At 37.9% G+C, this 21,291-nt stretch overlaps 1 long non-coding RNA gene across 5 annotated transcripts in view; it reads right to left on the reverse strand.

Annotated features, from left to right (window-relative positions):
- The window catches only part of LOC101791220 (uncharacterized), a 43,004-nt gene that overhangs the window by 20,780 nt on the left and 933 nt on the right, over positions 1 to 21,291 (reverse strand). For 4 of the 5 annotated variants that reach the window (XR_011808553.1, XR_005264890.2, XR_011808554.1 and 1 more), the window contains exon 2: positions 6,851 to 6,894. This is a non-coding gene — a long non-coding RNA (uncharacterized lncRNA). Of the gene's footprint in view, positions 1 to 6,850; positions 6,895 to 19,197; positions 19,410 to 21,291 lie in introns of those variants that run through there. The other variant, XR_011808555.1, reaches the window with a different exon arrangement.

Genomic DNA, 21,291 nt, shown 5'->3' on the forward strand with positions numbered 1-21,291 from the left:
CACTCGACATGTGCATCTATTTTTTTTTTTTTCCACAGTAAAGTGATTCTGCTGTGGAGATAGCACCAGGTGCATGGGGGTGACCTCACACACACACCAAATCGGGAGCTGACATCCATCACACTTTGAAATTTTGGATTTCATCATTTCCTGATCTTTCTAAAGGGATCACAGCACCTGGCCCTCACAGCTGTAGTTCATTTAGAAAGCAATTTAAAAACCGAGAAAAAAGCAAATGACATCTTGCTGCCTCAGCCTTGTCATTAAGTATAGCAGAATGGCCTTCATTTATGAGACACATGGCTAAGAATTAATATCTTTCAGTGCTTTCTCAAGTCGAGATTACAAAAGGTTTGAAAGACCACTAAATAATTAGTAGTATGACTGAGGCAAGCAGAAAAAAAAAAAATACAACCCCTCTTCTTCATTATGAAGAATATTGAGCATCACACTGACTTCAATGTGTTCCAAACGCTGCGGCCTTTGAGCATTGTGTCCTCACTATAGAGCGAACCTTCAGCTTTCATTTCCTTCCCCTTTTCATCCTCTATAGCACTGGAAGCTTTGTACGTGCATGGATACCTTCTCTGTACAGTTTAAATGCCTTGATGAACACAAACTGTTTCTCTGCATCTGCAGGAGCTAGACTTAAACATTAAAGTTAAAGTATTTTAAAGTTTTTCACAGTGTTGTTTCTTGCCCTTCACTGCTCTGCTACATTGTGGTCCCCTTTTTTATTATTTTATTTATGTTATGGCTGGCTTTAATGCTTACGAAACGAGTGGCTAATGACACTGGCTGGAGCCAGACCCTGTGCAGGCAGGTGCTGTGCAAGCTCTCCCCACGCAGCCCTGCCAATGCATTGCAGACGCCCAGCATCCTGCCTCCCTCCTCCCTGTGCCCCTGCACTCGCTCCACCTTGCCAAGCTGCACTGGGGCTTTTGGAAGGAGAGTTTGGAAGGTTTTATTACCCTGAGCAGAATCTGGACTTTCAAGTGCTTAGCTGGTATGAATGAAAGGCCCCAATCCTGGATGTGTGCCCATGCTATTGTCTGCGTGGTTCGAACCTAGGAGAAATCCCACCTAAGTTGTTTTGCTGGGAACCCTAATGTCGGGTTCAAATCTGGAAGTTCATTCTATCCCTTTCTTTGGGTTAAAGACATAATTTTCTGGAAATGTTTGTAAACGCAGGGCTAGGATATGGACTAAGCAGAGCTGTTTAACCTTTTCAAGCAACATAACCAGAGTTAATATCTTTCAAGTGCCACCTGATAACATATGTTGTCTTTAATATTTACCCCATAGTGTTAATAAGGCAGCAAAAATCTCATGTATTCTTTAGCATTTTGTTTGTTGACTCAGCATCCTTGGATGAGTTTGAAAAGATTGTACATGCAAATGCAAATAATTCACATAATTCAATAACTCAAATAATGACTAATATTTATTTTTCTTCTTTTGTAGCAACTCATTACACTACTAGCCGTAGGGATGAAGTGGCTCCTATTTCAGCTGAGGGAAGTGCAAATTGGCACCCTGGGCTTCCAGAGTTACCTCTGGATCTTTCCCATGGGGAATGCTTGGGAGGCGAGTGCTAAAGGTAACGTGAAGACCCTCAAGTTTTGAGTTCATTTCACTGGACAGAGTAAAACATCATGTTTGCAGATAGAAGCTGGATGCTGTAATCGCATGTGTGTGCAAGCATGTGTGTGGGCTTAATAGCCCAGTACTGAATATCAGCCTCTTCGAAATGATACCTAAATGAATTCTTATTTAGCGTATTGTTAAAACCTTCTGGGACTGAATCCACTTACACTCAATTAATATTAAACTAAATAATTACAGCTGTATATTTATAACCATTTTCGCTATGAAGTAAACATTTTGGGCCTAGAAGAAAGCCCACTGAAATCAATTAACTCTTCTGTGGATTTCAAAAGGATTTGTATCATTCCCTTTCCACTATTACCATACTCTCTGCTTCCCTGTCTCCAAGAAAATCCTCTATCCAAAAGGTTGTGCTGCCTTTCAGTTAAACTATCCGTTGTCTTAGGACTCTGCTGATCAGAACTACATTTTCCTCTGGGCCGTCCTGGGCTGCCCTGCCTTGACACGTGGCTTCAGAGGACACATCCTTCTACTTGCCAAGTGGTATTTCTGTCTCCTCTCATAACTCATTTCCCAAAATGCCACAACCACACCCAGCACTTTCCTCAGAGAGTCGTATCAGATTGACTCAGTGCATGCAGAGTTTTCACTAGTAAATAATCTCAGGGAGCCAAACGATGTGTTCAGGAGGGGGTAGTGCTCTCGGAGGCTATTGGCAGTCATTCAGATGACAACCAGCTGCAGAGAGCTTTAAGAACAGTGTTATACACATACACACACACACAAAGAAAAGAAAGAAAGGGAAAATTGTTGACTGAAGTCATATTGCCCTTGACTGAATAGTGAGGAACCTGCTGTCAAGAAAAGAGATATTTGGGAAATCTTAAAAAAATATATATAATAATAATTAAATTTAAAAAATAAAAATAAAAAGATTTGTCCATTTTACTGGGTGTGGATCAGCCTTCAATTGTCAGCCTTCAGTTGCCGAGGACAGACAATGGTGATTTATGCTTGATTAGCCCCTCAGTTGACAAAAATTGCTTTTCCAATTGCCTGTTGATTTTGACTAGGAGGACATTGTTGCCTGCAGTTTTGTGAGTGGAGAGCTCGATAAGGGGAGAGTAACTTATGAGAGCTCCAGTTTGCATGGATCCCTGTAAAAGATACCAACACAAACAGCAGCAGGAAGGCTGCATGTCCTAACTATTCACTGTCTGCATAAATGCCTTCCAATACTTTCTCATACACTGTTACAATGGCATTTTCGGTGCTAATATCTTTGATCAAAGTTCCACTACAGGTAACTGGTTTCTGAGTCCCTAGGAGAATAAGCCCTATAGCGTTTCTGTTTCCATTTGAAAGGGATGGCGATGAAATATAAATACAGCTGTATAACCCCTGTGGGGGACAAGTTGGTCCCTATCATTATAGGGAAAAGCCAAATGTTCCTCAATGTTTCAAGAAAAAAATACAAAATTGTTTTGCAAGAGGAGCAGCTTAAAAACTAAACAGATAAACAGAAAACTCCCAAAATATACAGCACATGCAAATAAATCTATTTTTTTTATTGTTCCAGGCACTTCTGTGCAATCATCTTTTCAGGGTTATACCATTTTTTTATTTTTATTTTTTTTCCCTAAGCTCCCATCCATCTCATTCCTGTAATGATAAAAAATAGTTTCCCTCTCCTGGATATTCTGGACAATGCTCTACATGTAAGCTCATCTCCCAGCTGTTATTTGTGCATGTCACTGTTTCTATGAACTCTTTGGGAAGGGAATGACTACTAGGATGAGGATTTAAGAGGTATGTGTCAGGTCTAGGCTCAACAAATAATCACACCAGCCCCTTGAAACACTGAAGCAGTTTACTGGAAGTGTTATCTCTGTTCCTGGACTGCAGACAAAGCCCAGAAAGATCTCAGAGATGACTGAAGATACCCTTATGACTGGCATAAAACCACATTATCATAGTCTAAGTGAACACCAGCCCAGCTGTTGTACTCATACTTGCTCTCAGAGCCTGCAAATGCAGGATGGTTGGAGCTATTTTATCCCGCAGTCAGTGCCAGTTGCAGTGAATCACATCATGTCATGCACACGACGTGGACACTTGCTGTCAGCAGCATGGGCCAGGCAGGAAAAGGATTCAAAGATTTTTCCTCACCTGAAGATATTTCAAGAACGTCAGCAGAGAAAAACGGAGAAATTTACCCAAATTTTGCTGAATCTGTACATCAGCAGAGGCCTGAGGAATGTCAGACTGTCATTTCCAAGAACACTATAATTCATTATGTTTAAAAAGACCTTAGTAACACTGTTTATATTCTGAAATATTTAAATTATGTACTAGCACAAAGAAAAAACCTATCATAACACCCTGAAATGCAAAACTTGTCCCTGAAAATCCTTCTGCAACCCACAAACTACTTAAATTCCTATCAGAAAAAAAAAAGTTTAAGAATTTTTACACATACATATATATTTATACATGTATACATACACACAGAGAACGTATACTGATGTCCTTTTCAACTGTTGTGCTTTGCATATGCCTGCATTTAAAAAATGGCAAGGTTTTATGTTTTCATCTCTGCACGTTTTCCATTTGAGTATCCATTTTACTGTGCTGTGAGAGTTAAACTATACAATAGTTAAAAGTTAATTTTCTTTCCTGCCCCCAAAAAAACAAACAACAAGAAGGAATTTAACCTCATATCCTCACTCTGAAATTAGCTCTATTGTCAAAAGATGACAGCTGTATCCTGATTTCAAGAATTTCATGTTGGAATTAAGCAGCATTTTTGAAAGCATTGTGTTACTTCAAACAGATCCATAATGGTCCCTCAGCAAACCATTTTCAGAAGACTTGTGTAAGTAAGATAAAAAGACACCATTTCTGAAGAGATGCTTTTATGGGCTAGGTCAGAGTGCTCTTTCCATGTTGTTCATTCCCAGTCGAATTTCCTAATAGCCTATCTCCTCAGCTAACAGATGCCCAGCCTCATGTCGGAACCAGATCGAGCCACCACTGAGATGATATCCAGCTCCTTTCTTATTGAGCCGTTTCCCTAGCAGATGGTGCAATGCTGCAGGCACACTCCTTCCTGTTAATTACCAGCCTTCGCTACAGATGGAAATGTCAGTCAGCCTCACAGGTCCTGGTTCCTGCCATTGCCTCAGTCCATAGCCCTCTACCTAGGCAAGATGCTGCCAACACACACCATGTGTTTTGTGACTGCTGACTAGGCAGGCAACAAAAAACAACTTAGTTCATGAATATTCATGGAGGAATGTTTAGAGTTCTGTTCATCTGCAGTGCTTATAGATCTGTTTAAAGGAGATTGCACTTTCCGAAGAGCCCCATGCCCCTTGTTTTACTATGGTGCGGGTAGATGAGTTATCAAAGTGGGTTGCTATAGTAACATATAAAGGACTATTAAATGTCTGTCGTTTGGAGACTTCTATAGACACATCAATTTCTGACTGCCATTTTTTCCATACCTTAAGTGCCCTTTAATTATTCTTGTCCTGCAATAACAGGCCAATAGTCACCAGGCTGAACTGATTATCTAATAACTGTTGATTTTCATTAAAGCCTGATTGCCTCATTATAAGTAACCAATATGAATTCCTTGATCTTTCCCAGTATCTAAGCACAGTAAATCCAGATAGATGAAATTCTCTGTAATCTTTTTAAATTCATTAGACACATTTAATTTAGCGGCTATAGAAAATCTGGTAGTAATCAAAAATACATTTTCAGAAAGATTTTATATAAAGTTTGACTTAGAAGATAAGGAAATATCAACTGTGTCTTTGTGTGTGCATGTGTGTGTGTGTGTGTGTGTGTGTGTGTGTGTCTGGAGGTAATTCATTCTCTTGTGAGATCTGTGCAAGTGTAATGTGTAGATATTAAAATAGCAATATGACTCAGAACGTGCCAATAATATTCTTCAGTTTTTGACTCATGACTGTTCATGAAGTGAGAGTTTACATGTTCCAAATCAGAAAAGCAGGCATCTAGTTTATGTTAAGAACACACTTTTTAAGAAAAAGGGGGATTGTATTCCATTTCCAGCATGCAGAATGAGCAATATGTACAGAAGTAGGGTATGTTTAAACAACAGTATTTTAAATCTGCTCTGTACTGATTGTTGTCAGTTTGCTAATGCTTCAGAAACAGCGCAGAGCACCCAGAAATACCTGAAAAAGACACATGCTGTTTCTTTAAAAAAAGCTGCAAGCCCGACAAAAAAAAAAAAAAAAAAAAAAAAAAAGTTTCTACAAATCAATCATATGTACTTTTAGAGCACTGCTTTTTTCCTGCAGTTTTATCCCCACATGAGAGTTGACAGTGCCTGCTGATTTTTTTATCTCTTTCTTGCTTTCCTTGTATTGTTTTAATGGTTAGGATTATACTGGCTGTTAAACTGTTAACTGCTAATGAATAGTGGTTTTCAAGATGACAAAGTCCTCTTTTATAAAACTAAAGAGGGCAAAAACTAAGTGACGTTTGTTCATCCTCTACATTTTGTCAGTGGTTTGTTTGTCTGTTTGTTCATTTGTCTCCCACAAAAATATATTCTGATTTTATTTTTACCTTCATTACTATGAATCCAAAGAAGCAATGTAAGGTATTTCCAAGGTTTATTTTGATTTCTAAGTCCTACAACATTGTTTTATTTCAATAATAAATAATAAAATGTAATGCTATAACCTACTTATTTCTAAAATATATTTAGCTGTATCCCTCCAAGTTAAAACTACAAAACATATGCTACTACCAAATTTCTCTCAGCTGCACTGGGGAACTGAAATTGCAAAATACCAAAGAGTTCAAAAAGGGTACAAAAGTTTGGGGATTGAATGATGTGCTTATAATACTGAATCTTGACTTCATAAAGCATTATCTGAAACAATATATAAGCTGCAAACTAATTATTGGGCTGTTAAAAAATAAATAAATACTACAGTATGAGAAGTTATGATATTCCATAAGTTCAGGTATTTTGTGGAGCAACCACAGAATTATTAGGGCTTACAAGCTTATAAATAAATGTAATTATATTAATTATTCTTCTATTTTATATTTTATAAAATAAATATATAAATATATTATATATTATATATAGATATATAAATATAATTATATTTATATTTTGTATATTACATATATTAGTCTTCTTCCATGCAAATTTGATAATATTCTACAATAAGATACAAAAGGTAGTGCTCACCTCAGTGTCCAACAGTTAGCTGGCTTACAGCCATTCATCAGCTTCTGTAAAGACAATTAATATTTTTACTTAATAGAAAGGGATTTCATCCCAAATTAATTTGCAGAGCCTTTCTCAATTCCTACCCTAGAGGTAGTTATTTCCATTTATAGCAAACATTTTTTTGATTTTTTTTTTTTTTAAAGGGTGAGGTATGACTTGCTGAGACTTAAACAGTGGACACCTTGAGTTAGGTGGAGCACAGCTGCTCCAAATGCCCAGCATACTGGGCTGTTCAATGCACTGTGGGTCAGGTGCACTCGGTGACCGTCTGGGAGCTCTGCTAATGCATATGCTCTTCTCACACTGACCAGGGCATGGGGATTAGTGGGGGTATCTTACTACAGCCTGTTGCATGGATAATTTATTTACAGTAAGTTGAAAAACTATGCTCTAAGGGAATTCAGAGAACTGTGGGACAGTGGCAACACCATTACAGTCTGGCTGGTGGGATCTCAGCAGGCTGTCAGAGTAACATCCTGATCTGGTGTGTCTTTATCTCGGTGCTGGAAAGCACACCTCCCAGCAGAAAAAGATTTTGCTATAAAGCTATTGTGGGGGCAGACTCCACAGTCCCCAAGAAGAGCATTGTCCCTACTGTGGGTACTGAAAGTACTATGAAAGTTTAAATGACAATGTCAGCAAGTTCTACAGTAACAGTGTGGTTAGATGAATACATAAAAGGTCTAAAAGACAAATTACAATATTCATTCTAACAAAATGTTGCTCTTATTTTTACACTTCTAAGCACTTGAGTAATTCTATTGACATAAGTGGACTATTCAGATAAATGAGTTTTCAGACATTATTCCACATTACACCTTGTTATTTCTTATTTGCAGCCGAAACTGGGTTATATTCTTCATAGCTTCTTGGGGCCTAAATATCCTAATATTTCTTTCATCATTAAGTGGAAATGGCAGGCTGAGGAGGGTGACAAAGTTGCTCTCGGGTACAAAATCAAGATAAATATACAGATAGACAAAGCTATCCACATGTGGGTGGGCATGACATCACAATAATCCTATTTTTGAAATTAGCCATGACACATTTCAAATGTCGTCTCAATTTTAAGCCCTAAATAATTTAAGTTATAACCACTGTTCGGCCACCTGCACAAGTGATCTGCATCTTAGCTAATGGGGAACATAACAGCCTCACATGGAAGTACTCAAGGACCATACATATCAACTTCTCATAATAAAACCAAAAGAAAACGCATTCTTGATCAGATCATTCCTGGTTATATGACCACAAACTAAATAAATCATTTGATGTGTTGTGAAATGCATGACCATTTTCATCCCAGGATTTCCACACATCTATCATATATGACCTGTTAATACCTTATAACATGGTGAATAAAATACAGCAGAGTTCTCAGAAAGCAAAGAAAGAGGAAACAGGTATAAGAACAATCCATACAGACAATTAATTGTACTTCCTAATTTAACCTGGCCTACCAGCCACACATCGGCTCCTACATCAGTCATACATCAAATAGCTGGGCTAGGTCAAACTGCCATAACTATTTGTTCTTCTCTTCAAACTTTTTACAGACCTCAGGGATTCTAGCTTCACGCCATCTCTTTGGTACATTTTGAATTGCTTGGTTTGTTCAGCTGCAAGTAATGATGGAGGTCTGCAAGTCTGTAGACTTCAGAGTTTTTATTCCTTTTTTTTTTTTTTTTTTTTTTTTTAAGTATCTCCAAAAGCAAATACATTCAATAGGAGGATGCAGAATTAAAATTAGAAGCTATGAATAATCTGTCTCCCATCAGGATGTTTTTCTGCAAGGACTTGACTCTCCCTTACATTGAAGCAGACCTGGAACAACCTTTTCTGTGATGAACTCTCAGCAAGATATAAAGGAAAATTATTGAACCGCTGAACTGTTGTTACCTAGTCATACTCATTTGTTACTCCAAGACTCCTACTCTGATCTCATGTTGCTCAAGGAAGAGAATTGAGGAGTCACAGCTTGCAATACAATATACAGTGCTGAATAATAAGTGGGTAGTAGAGAATGGGTACATGCAATGAAGCAGGAGGATGCTCTGTAGAGTGGAGAAATGAGATCATGTTAAATGCCTGTGATCCCAGAGGTTAACAGCCTATTACCACAGAAACCATGCTGAAACAGGGTTTAAAACTCTTTCCTAGCCAAAGCTCCACAGCATCAGGGTTGGGTGCTTAGCACTATCCACCTAACTGCGGATAAACAGAATCCTACTTCTTTATAACTTGTTATTTTTGGCTGCCTTTGCCACCTTTTCTACTTATCCCCTTCTCAGTCTAACTGCTGCCATGGCAACATACAACCTTGCTCGTTCCCAGCTGGAATGGTGAAAGTAGATTTTCTGGAGTCAGAAGGGACTTACTAGGTCAGCTGGTGGGAGCCTGTGGTCTATGAAAAAGGTGAACGGACTTTTAGCATGTATCCAAGAGTGCTTGAGTGCTTTGATTCTTGTGCACTGTGGTTAAGAACCCTTAAGTACTGCAATTATGGGTATGGATGTAGCATACAGTTTGTAAGGTCACTATCCTTTTTACTTTACCTGTCTTTTTCAAGAATTGTTACTGATAATCACAGAATCAGAGAAACACAGAATTGTAGGGGTTGGATGGGACCTTGAAAGATCATCGGGTCCAAACCCCATGCCAAAGCAGCTTCCTTAGAGCAGGCTGCCCAGATGGGCCTTGAATATCTCCAGAGAAGGAGACCCCACAGCCTCCCTAGGCAGCCTATTCCAGTGCTCCATTACCCTCACCGTGAGGAAGTTCTTCCGCATGTTGTTGCGGAACTGCCTGGGCTCCATTTTGTGGACATTGTCCCTTGTCCTGTCCCCACAAACCACTGAAAAGAGTTTGGCCAAATCCCTCTGTCTCCCACACCTCAGGTATTTATACACATTGATGAGATCCCCTCCCAGTCTTCTCTTCTCCAGGCTGAACAGACACAGGTCTCTCTGCCTTTCTTCATAAGGAAGATGCTCCAGGCCCCGTATCATCTTTGTGGCCCTCCGCTGGTCTCTTTCCAGGAGATCCCTGTCTTTCTTGTACCAGGAAGCCCAGAACTGGACACAGGACTCCAGTTGAGGCCTGGCCAGGGCAGAGTAGAGGGGGAGGATCACCTCCCTTGACCTGCTTGCCACACTCCTTTTAATGCATGACAGGATGCCATTGGCCCTCTTGGCCACGAGGGCACACTGCTGGCTCATGGTCAACCTGTCATCCACCAGGACCCCCAGGTCCTTCTCAGAGCTCTTCTCCACCAGGTCATCCCCCAGCCTGTACTGATACTTTGGGTTGTTCCTTACCAGGTGCAGGACTCTACACTTGCTCTTATTAAATCTCATTTGGTTTCTTCCTGCCCATCTCTCCAGGCGGTCCAGGTCTCGCTGAATGGAAGCACAGCCTTCTGGCGTGTCAGCCACTCCTCCCAGCTTTGTGTCATCGGCATACTTTCTGAGGGCAGACACTATTCCTTCATCAAGGTCATCGATGAAGATGTTGAACAAGACTGGACCCAGCAACAACCCCTGGGGAACATCGCTAGTCAAAGGTCTATCATGTTAGGATAAGCATGTTAGTCAGACATACTTTCACACTAAATGGAAAATACACCTTCCTTTCTCTCACTATTAGAAACTTACATGAGCATGTAAGTGTATGTGCGTGTCTGTAATTAAAACACCAAACTAAAACAAAACAAAAATAACAGTAAAATGAAGTTGCTTGGGTTGTAAATTCAATTAATTTTTAGGAAATGCCAAATATATGGACATCCTAATTCTTTCTCTGGTATTTCTTCAAAATCCTGGGCAAGGTCAGATTTTCACATATATATACGTAATCCACAGGACTTCAATTTTGCAACCTAAGCAACAATCTTTCAGGAGTATTTTTGCACAAATTTTGGTAGAGAAAAGATGGAATTCAATGCTGTTACATATCAGAGAAATCTGATGGGATGGCATCACAGACTGCAAATACTTGAGCTACTTGAATACTCAAGTCCTCTGGACTGCATCTAGCTCTCTGTCAGGCAGCACAGAAAGGATGCAGCTTTAGGGGAAAGGCCCCAAGGGAGCAGGCAGCAGATCCTTGATTCAGAAGGTGGTAAGGTAGCCTCCTGCCTCTCACACTCTCTTTATTCCCTCTCTGATACTTAGGGCAGAGACTCCTGATACTCCTTAGATACTTAGGGCAGAGACTCCTGATACTTGCTTGCAGTCCTTCCAGACCATATGGTACCAGGGATAGAAGACTATCGGTCATATGTCTGTCCAGGAGATCAGCCCTCTGTCCCTCAGCAGTAGGGTTCCTTTTCCAGAAATTTTTCCAAGGATGTGGTAACCATCCTGACACTACACAGCAGTTGCAAGATGTGAAGTCTGGGTCACTCTCTACCACGTATGACAACTACCCCTCCTCTTCAGTGTTCCCAGAACAGTGCTGTTGGCTGCAGTTGTCCAGCTGCATTTTTGGCACTGTCTTGCATGAGGTTCTCTGGAATGATCCAGATTTTGGCAATCAGCAGCATTTTCCTGTAAAAGCTAAGGACAGTAATCCTCAACACTATACAGCTCAGCCAATCCATGTAGAATTTCTTCTGAGAAAGAAAAGATACTTTTCTCACCTATGTAGCTATCACATGCCAAATAACAAAGCCTTGATGGAAGCAGTGGAGGTACCAGAATTTCTCAAAGCAAAGACCACAATAATTCCTTTAGGTGATCTGCAGAATGAGATTTCCTGGCAGGTCCTTCATTAATGATTAGTGAAAATTTCCCTTCTCCTAGCATCTCCAGCAAGCCCATCATATAAACGCATTCAGAATCTGATCAAAGTTTATAATTATTTTTTGGTAACAGCTGAAGCTGTGGTTGAGAAAATTACAATTCTTTAATAAAAGCTTCTCTAATTTATCTCACAGATTATTAAAAGGTATGCAGATACGTAGCAAAATAAAGATGAGGACAAGAACATGTCCAGAGATGATCAGCTTCAATAAAGGATTAAAGGTCTCCAGCACTAGGACTATCCAACCTGCTCTGAGGTGTGTGATGGCAGAAAGTGTCTGTAGTCCTGCAGCCTGTTCACTTTCTCCTTATGATAGCATTTACCTGGTTTTCATGTATACAGTAGAAATATCAAATATGCTCACTTCTCTCGACAAATGCAAGAAGGCTGTGACGTCTTCTATGTCCTTGGAGTCCCCTTTTATTTTGTGAATACCATTCACAATTTCAGTTTCTTAAATGAATTTCTGTAATTTCTTTCCCTATGATTCACCACTTTTCTCCAGGGCTCATTTTTCTCTCCATACTACTGGAGAACTGAGACTGTATTATCTGTGTTTTGTGTTTTTACGTTCAGCTTGCCAACTGCTAATTACTCTGAAGCCATTTTCTTGTATGTCTCCCACTTTTAGCATTAAGGCTTTTCTTCCTAGTATGTCCCAGGAAGCATCTCTTTCCAATCCAGCATAAGTATGAGTCAATAAGAAAATAGCTAGAAGGCTTTGAAGGCTTTGCTGTTTCCAGCAAGGATTATTGATCGTGTTCTAAGTTTTCCACTCAGTTCTGGAGAATATCAGTACAGTTTTGGTTAACATGATAGCCCACCAAGACATATAAAGTACCTCGTTAGACATTGCAAATGAATTGTGAAATTAGGATTTATGAGAACTCTTAAAAGTACAGTTGAAAAACAATTCTGCAGGGTCCCAGGATGTGAAAGCAGAGGGAGAAAAAAAAAAAAAAAAAAAGTGTGACTAGATTCCTGAACAAATACTCCGACAATTTGGGATTAGCTCCCAATTTCCTAATTCCATCACAGACTTTCACTGAACCTTTGCATATAAGATTTATTTTCCATGCTTCATCTTCTCACTGTAAAATAGGAATAAAATTTCCTTTTGCCCACATTTTATTTCTCTTGTGCATGTTGAATGTATATTATCCAGGGAAAAGGGTTTGGGGTTTTGATTCATACCATTTAACTTCAGACATCTACAATGCTGATGCGTGCATCAAAAGTAAAACTCTTCAATGGAAAAAGAAGGTTCTTAGGGAAGTTGCTGGCTCATTATTACAACCCCCCCCTTTGGGAATAAGATGAATCACATACAAGAAATGCATACTAACTATACATACTGACATCTACTTTTAGTTGTAACTAAGTCTCTTCACGGTCCCAAACATGCATTTGTGTGTATGGTGGGGTATATATGTGTTTTTACTTATAATCTAAACTGCCTAAAGTCATTGTAGTTAAGTCTACTTCAGGCAATAAGGTTTCCTCAAGAGGAAACATGAAAACATCTTGACTCATTTTGATCTCTTTTTTTTTCCTTTTTTTTTTTTTTTAGTCTTTTTTTAAAACTGGAGAAGAAAATGACTGATTATGACTGTTAAAGTGCTTTGTCTGCTTGTGCTTAATTAGCAGGTGTCATTTCCCTGAAGTAGTGTGAATTATTCTAATGTAGGGGCAAAGCTTGAAAATAATGAAGTTATTCAATGTGTTTACATTCAGTGACAGACAAACTAACTTTGCCTAATTATGATTCTGCCTTTACAGGTCTGGGTTGAAAGTTCAATCCTAATGTTTCCTGGATTTATGCTGTACTTTGGAGAAAATGTAGAGAATGAACAGAGACCCTTTCCAAACTACAAGAAAAAATAAAATAAAATGCAAAAATAGACAAGCAGAGAAAGATTATAAGAATGAGCCAGGGAGGGAAGGAAAATAATAATTATATGAGTGAAACCCTACTAATACAATTGTTCTAATAAAATACTCATTTGCCATCTTCTGAATGCAGTTGTTTTAAATTAATCAAAATTTTATCTTCTAAATGTATTAGCAATTATCTTTTTGAATACTGCATAATATAATATTTATCTGTGGCATAGCTTTGCATTTCTTCTAGTTGCACTATCTTCTCAAAATAAAATAATATTATTTGTTTAAATGACAAGAAGGTTGTTCAGAAACTTTGCAATCTTCTTCCTCAAGGTCAGAAACTCTCAAGATCTTTTGTTTATCTACCATTTAGGGTTTTCTTCTTCAATAATACAATGGACTCAGTCACTCAATGACCAGTTCTCCGGTCCCTCTTCTCAGAGCTGTATCTTCTTGAACTGACAGTCTCGATCCTACTGCCTTCTTCACTTTCATTGCTGCTGTCGGGACTTAATGTGATCCTTTCTCAGTGCATGAAATGATCTCCTGCAACAACTGAAGAGCTACTTAGCTCTCTGCATATTTTTGCAAAGTTTATTGTTTATTGTATCAACAGATCAATATTAACGTCTCCAGAGGTGAAAAGGCATTATGCTACAGTGATCTCTATTATATAAAAAGTGGTCTGTTTCAACTGTGCTATCAGGAAATGCATTGGCAGATGCACTCAGATATGGATGAGTTTGTTTATTTCTGAGCCTTTCTTAAGCCAGGTTTGATTCTTTTTTCCTTTTTCTTTTTTTTTTTTTTTTATGATCTATGTTTCTTAGGGAGCATTCATATGTTTTCACCCCTTCTTCCTCAGTGATGGTAACAGACATAGAGCTCTTCATGAAGCTTTTATCTTTCCCTGCATTAGTGTCCATCCTAGCTACTGCTTCTGTATTTGTGATCACAAGTTAACGTCCGTCTGCTGCTTCCTTGGGATACATCAGCTCTTTAAAGAATCCTAAAATATTGTATTTATTCTGAAGGAACTGGGTACTGTACCGACACACAGGACAAGACTGCCTTGTGTCAGAAAACATCTCTGCCCAGAAAAGACGTTGACCAGGCAACATAGCAAGTTAGGAGCAGAGAAAGAGAAACGTGGAATTAATTTTAGTTGACTTTAGGTGCCTACATCTGAACAAGTTGACTAAAGTTCATTTAGAGTTAACATAAAAATAAGCACAGAATTTAGCTGACGTGTCATAAATGCATATTTTCAGATTAGATAAATCAGAACTGGAAATGCCCATTTCCTTCTATCAGCAGTTAGAGTATTCTAGACATCCAGGATTCAGACAGATTTTTGTATTCACCATGATTGTTACGTGAATCTCACCTGGTATTCTATTCCCTATGCCTGTGCTTTATTAAGAAAATCAGCTTGCTTATGGTGAAAGATTTTGTAAACCTTTTACATATATACGTTTTCCTTTCCCCTTTCCTTTCCCCTTTCCTTTCCTTAACCTTATTATTTTAAACTTATCAAAGGTCAATACTTCAATAATCTTTCAAGGAAGCCTTCTACTGAATTTAGAGCAGTAGCCAAGCTAATCAAGCCAGCATCTTACTGAATATGAACAGATATTTCCTTTTCCATCTCCTGCTCCATTTCTAAAAAGCTGGAATAAAAAGTATGCTGGCCACATAAATGAAAAAACTTTCAGTGGGATTTTTGTGAACATTTTTTAAACAACCAGATCTTTCCCTTAAAATATCAGCAGAATTAGAAACAGTTTCTTTACAAAAAAATAAAATAAAATAATAAAAAATTGGAAACGGCTTCTTAATAAAATAAACACCAAATTAATTTCACAAGAGGCCCTTTCTGTGTAAAGCTGCCTCTTTCGCTGTGGTGCTGGTGATAAGTATTCTTTTAACATGGAAATTACCACTGTGGAACTGCCAGTATGCGATCTCAGATCACTCTTTTGGCTTTGAAATTCAAACCTAATAGAAATCCTGCCAAGTTATTCAATGCTAGAATCCAAGAAAACTTAGCCCCATGTTAAGCTATTGCTAATCAAGAGCTATCCCTCGACACCTGAATGGGTGGATTCCACAAAGAAAAGAAAAGAGAGGTGTCTTTGCAACTTTGCTCAGTTTGCTGCCCAGCTGCAGCAATTTTGTTCTATAAGCAGTCAAAAAAAGAATAAAGTGAAGAAAGCAGCTGTATGGGATTATAGGCACATTTGCAAGATGCTCCATGTGTGGGTTTTTTCCCCCTTTAAATGCAGTGTGAGTGCAGTGTGACTAATTATACCAGAGAGGAAAGCAGAAGCTCTCTAGTTAAAGTATTTGGGTAATCATGTTTACTGCAGGGAAAGTATGTCTGCATTAAATAAGTCAAAACACGGTGCGTAAAATGTGGAATGACTTTGTAAGCACTGCAAGAGAGAGGAAGATGTAGAAATGATATAAGTCTCATTTGTCCAACTAGAAGCACTACCAAAAAAGATAAACCATCTGCTTCAACTAACTCAGCTCCACTTGAAAAATGCTAATTGTACAAGAGGAGGAGGTTTAAACTTATTTAAAAAAAAAAAAAAAAAAAAAAAAAAAAAACTTTGTCAGCTAGTGAGTAGCTAAGTGGTTTGACAAGAATGATACCCACAACTCGGTGACAATGACTGGATCTACCCCTTCCACATCTCAATTTCTATTTCATTGTTGCTTTAGGTAGGTGCCATCTGCCCCAAATATACCAGACAGCAAATGCTTAGTCAGGGAAATAAGTTCTTTCAGTTACTTATTGTCTTTCAATTCCATCGTAACATTCTCCTTTTCCACTATGCCTGCCAGAGCTTGGCAATGGTTCGGCAGCAGCATGCCAAGATCACCATCTTCCCTGGTGACCAACGTGGTTTCCTTGTGCTCTGCCTCTGTCTGCTTGTCTGTGTCCACCTGCTATCTTTTCTCTAGCACTTAGATCACTAGCTGTTCAGAAATGTTTTCTGCTAGCTGTTAGTAAGGCAGAAGAGGCAATGGGGCAGTAAACAAATTTGGTTTCTGTTTGGAGTTAAGTTGGATAGAACATGTGAAATATTTTCTAGTCCATTATTAATTAGTACCTACCAAGTTTAAACACCTTTAAATTGATAGACTTGGTATTAATTCTGTACCTAAGACTCCTAAAAGAGCCAGGAAAATAACTTCTGGACTTGTTAATTTCTGCTGCATTTTTGAATAGAGACGAATTATGAATAAAAAGGTTGGGGCAGTATTTAAAAGGGCAAATTGAATGACCTGGATAAGCATAGGCTATCTGGCCTGAATCTAATTCTGAGTTAAATAATGAAAACATATGTGGATACAACTGAGAGGGAATTAATTCATAGGTATACTATATTTATGATTTTATGTCAACATATTTTTATGGAAGACAATGTATGAGAACAAAAAGGATTCCATTATTTGAGTGAGGTTATAGTTTGGCTGATACAGACAACAGCATAAATGCAATATAGTTTTCTAATATATTTGGGATTTCTGATTTAACTTTCTGATATAAAAAATATTAAAAATAAATAGGTGTGTGTTACATATATTGGGAGCCAATATACCAAGAGCCAGTGAAATTGTTGAATGTATGAAAGCGATGTCATGAGTAAATTAGTGGATTTATTTTACCTTGGAAAACAGAACAAAACTAATGAATCAGTACTGCACCAAAGTCTAGGTTTCATATTATCCATATTACGACTATAGGACAACATTAGAAATTTTTACATAATTTTGACCATTCTCCTCTGAAGTGAGCAGACAATTCATTCAAGTGTTTGGTCTCATTTTTCAGAAGGAATGAGAGATGATGTGAATGCTATGTAGTAGTACATTGCTGAGTTAACAAAGTTCCAGATATCTCAAATTTCACTATTCCTTAAATTTCAGGTATTCTTAAAATTTCAAATTCTGTTATTTTTTATCAAGAGGAGGAACGGCCCAAATTGAACCAACAGCTGCAATTTTGCATCAGAGAATTTCCAGTTTGAAATCAGATACAAATCTTTAGGGGGAGAAAAATAATCATGGGAATAATATAACAGTTGATGAATCAGCCATATGTCAATTCCCTGAAATCAAAACTACATGGAAGCTATGTTTTAATCATTTGTCTTTGCAGAAGGATAAATAGGTGAAAGTTTACAGCCTGTTTAATGCAGAATGCCAAATATAGTACAAAATGGAGTTTTATAACACCAAAAGAAACATGACTTCATTGATATTCTCACACAGAAATGAGGGTTTAAATACTACACGATTTATGTGTCCTGTAACCCCAAATTTCAGATACAAGCTTGCAAGCAATTTCATTATTTTCTGATACCAAGGTGTTGCATGTCATTCTTTTATGGTAAAGGCTGCTTAAGTTTCTTCTCTTGCTAGTAAGGGTTAGCATATCATAGACAAAAAATAAAAAAATAAAAGAAATCAGGATGATAGGAAAATGTTTCATGTTTCATATTAGTGAAATAAGAAAAAAAAATGTTTTAGGGAGAAGATTAGTTTCTTGTACTCATTGAATGAGTACTCTTTTTGACCATAACTAAATTTAAGTTTTCAAGGACATTAACATATTTACAAACTGACAAAAAGAGAAACTTTTTTTTTTATCATTCCATTAGCTCCTGTGTTTTCTGCTCCTCACACAAGCATATCACAGATTTTAGTTGAGAGCTAGCTCTTACAAAAAAAAAAGAAAATCCTGCTATAATCACAGGCTCAAAATCATAACCCTGACCAGCTGTAGAGGGGACAGTAAATAACCTATGTGTGATCTTTAAGGAAAAAAAAAAAAAAATCAGTGACAAATTTTCAGCCCCAGTCATTGTTTTACATCTGGCTATGTTTCCAAGGATATCTTTCTGTTTTAATTTTTTTTTTTTTTTTTACCAATAATACCAGTTTCTTTTTTTTTTCTCCTAAAAAAGAAGGCTTAGTTTCCAAAAACATATGAGTGTGCATATTAAAATATCATATTAGCATGCTATATGCTAAAATTCACCAGATTGCACACTAATATCTCCTGTGGCTTATTTGGACAATGGTCTCTTGCAAAATGTTAAGAAAAATATTAGCATCTATGTCCAGACTTCAGTACAAGCAGTTGGGCTCCAGTTCTGCAGCACATTTACATCAAGAAAAATAAAGTTTCATGTATTTATAGATCAGGATATGTTCTCAGAGAACCTTCTTGTTAAACCTCCCTCATACCTTTTTGCTGACCTTACTCTTTGTGGTTTGATTATAACAAAAAGAGACCAGTTAAGGATGGGGTGGGGCAATAAAAGCTTTCTTCAAAGCCATACTGAAAATGCTATCAGGGACTTCTGCAGATATAATGACCAGGCTCCCCACTTTATGACCACATTTTTACAATGGTCCACTAGTATATCAACATAACGCATACAGCTGGGAGGAAAAAAAAAAAAAAAAAAAAAAAAGGGAAAGAAACGAAAAGGAAAAAAAAAAAAAGGAAGAAGAAAAACACTCTCTGATGACATCTGGCACATGGATTTGCATGGAAAGTCAAGGCAAAGAGCAGTGCCAAGATTCTTAACAATACTTACTACGTCCGAATGAGAAAGCAGGAACACACATGCATAAAAGGATTAGCTTCCTTGCAATCTAGTTCTCAGCTAGGAATAAGGTTGTTCCTAGGCATTCAACCAGCAACACAATGCAAAATGACTCCAACAGCATGGAGTCAGAGTTTGGAAGTTTCACAGAGAAAAAATATACTCTATTTCACATTGAAAACACACTGTGCGAAAAAATCATGTACTTCTGCAGTGCACAGCACTGAAATCTGAAGCCCAATAGGAACTGTGACCTGGTTCCAAGAAAATGGGGGTTGGATAGAGGAAGGATTTACTGAACTGCATGTCTGCCTAAGTGATGCAATAAGGATAGCATTCCTTTGCTATCTGCTGTGTTATTAAAATCATTTTTTCCCTTTTTTTTCTGCCTTTTTTTCTTTTCTGTTAAACTCTATCAGATTGTATTACAGATTCTGTTTAAAATGTTGATTGCTCCACTGGCAAAACATAACCAGAAGAATGGAGACTTAGAGGGTGAAGAAAAAAAAAATAAAAATGGTATGGTTGACATGAAGATAGGAAAAAGAATGGACAAATTTTTATGTATTTTTTTTTACTTAAACCTATGGTATATGCGTGGCAATGATCTGTGTGGCAATGACCAAGAACTTTACTTTATGAGGAATTACTTTCTTATCTGGCTGGCAATCAAGAATTTCTTCTTACTACAAATTATTTTTGTAATTGTTTTCAAACTTCATGTGAAGAAAAACTGAGATTCAGGTTTCATGTTTATGTAGAAGAAACATAACTGCAAGAAGCTATAGACTTAGCAGAACTGCACTACAACTTCAGATTTCTGCCCTACCACATTCAAAGCAGAAATTTGAGCCTACACCTTGCATATACATGTAATCACTTCATTTCCAGGGTTCATCTTTCTACCTTGTTTCCAATTTGCTTTCCTATTTTGTCATTTATGAAAAATACCTCCTAAAGAACCAAAAGCAACCTAAAGTTTAGCAGACCCACCTGTGAGACTATGACTTAGGGACTGAAGCTGCATCACTGTGGCATTCTTTAGTCTCCACATGAGATCACAGTGATGTCAGAAAAGGGAGACAACTATATAAGTATCTGTATATCATAAACAAAACAGCTCACATTGGATATATATACATAGTAGGCAGACATGTTGCTAGCAGATTGTTTATGCAACACTAGAAAGATAAAATAAATAAATAAACAAATCAAAAGACTACTTCTGTCCAGATAGTTTTATACTTACTAGACAAAGGCTTATTTATATAATCATAAATCAAAGGCAATTGTAGTTGCAAAGTTAACTTCTCAGCATGCAGGATGGACAAAAATCATTCAATGTATAGCTGTTTGATAGGCTTTGCCCTTCTTACTGCCCTACTTCTTTATACTTTTTCTTTTAGCCTCCTTACTTTGATTATTTTGCCCTCCCTTTTCTGAGGGAACAAGCTGTGACAATTCAATATTTTTGCACATAATGCCTCACAGCCTCAAGCAGGGAAAGATGTGACGGAAGCAAGGTAGTGTTTGCCGGCTGCATCTTAGGTCCCTGTTACAATCAACAGAGAAAAATGAGTACCTCAAAATTAATCTCATCCTTACGTAGGTTAAAAACAGATCTGCTCAAGGTGTCTGTCTTCACTGAATCAGACAGGCACCAGTAATGACTAACTTAGGTTTAGAGGCCTAAATGTTTAAACCTCTAAAATGAGTTGAAAATAATCTCTTCTACAGCAGCCACCCTTCGAGGGCTACTTTTAACTTCCCTAGCACTGCAGGTCTTTTGGGACATCTCTATCACTACCAGATCTCTACCAGGTCTCTGGTCTCCTTTCTGCACTGGCAGGGAGTAAGTTCTTGTGGAAAACAAGTGTGCCACCATGCAGCTGCAGGCCAGGGCAAGCCTAGGGAGAAGCAAGCGAGTCAGGATCACCTCAGAGCACAGCATCACAACAGCTGCTTTCATGTGTGGTTTCCTAATGCTCTGAAAAGTGAGCTGAAAAGAAAGCAAAGCTGTCACGTGGCATTATTTTGACATTGCTATGAGTCAGCAGCTACTTGAAAACTTTATATCTACTGCAG

The sequence above is a fragment of the Anas platyrhynchos genome, chromosome 3 (assembly GCF_047663525.1).
Source record: "Anas platyrhynchos isolate ZD024472 breed Pekin duck chromosome 3, IASCAAS_PekinDuck_T2T, whole genome shotgun sequence".
Classification (NCBI taxonomy): Eukaryota; Metazoa; Chordata; class Aves; order Anseriformes; family Anatidae; genus Anas; species Anas platyrhynchos.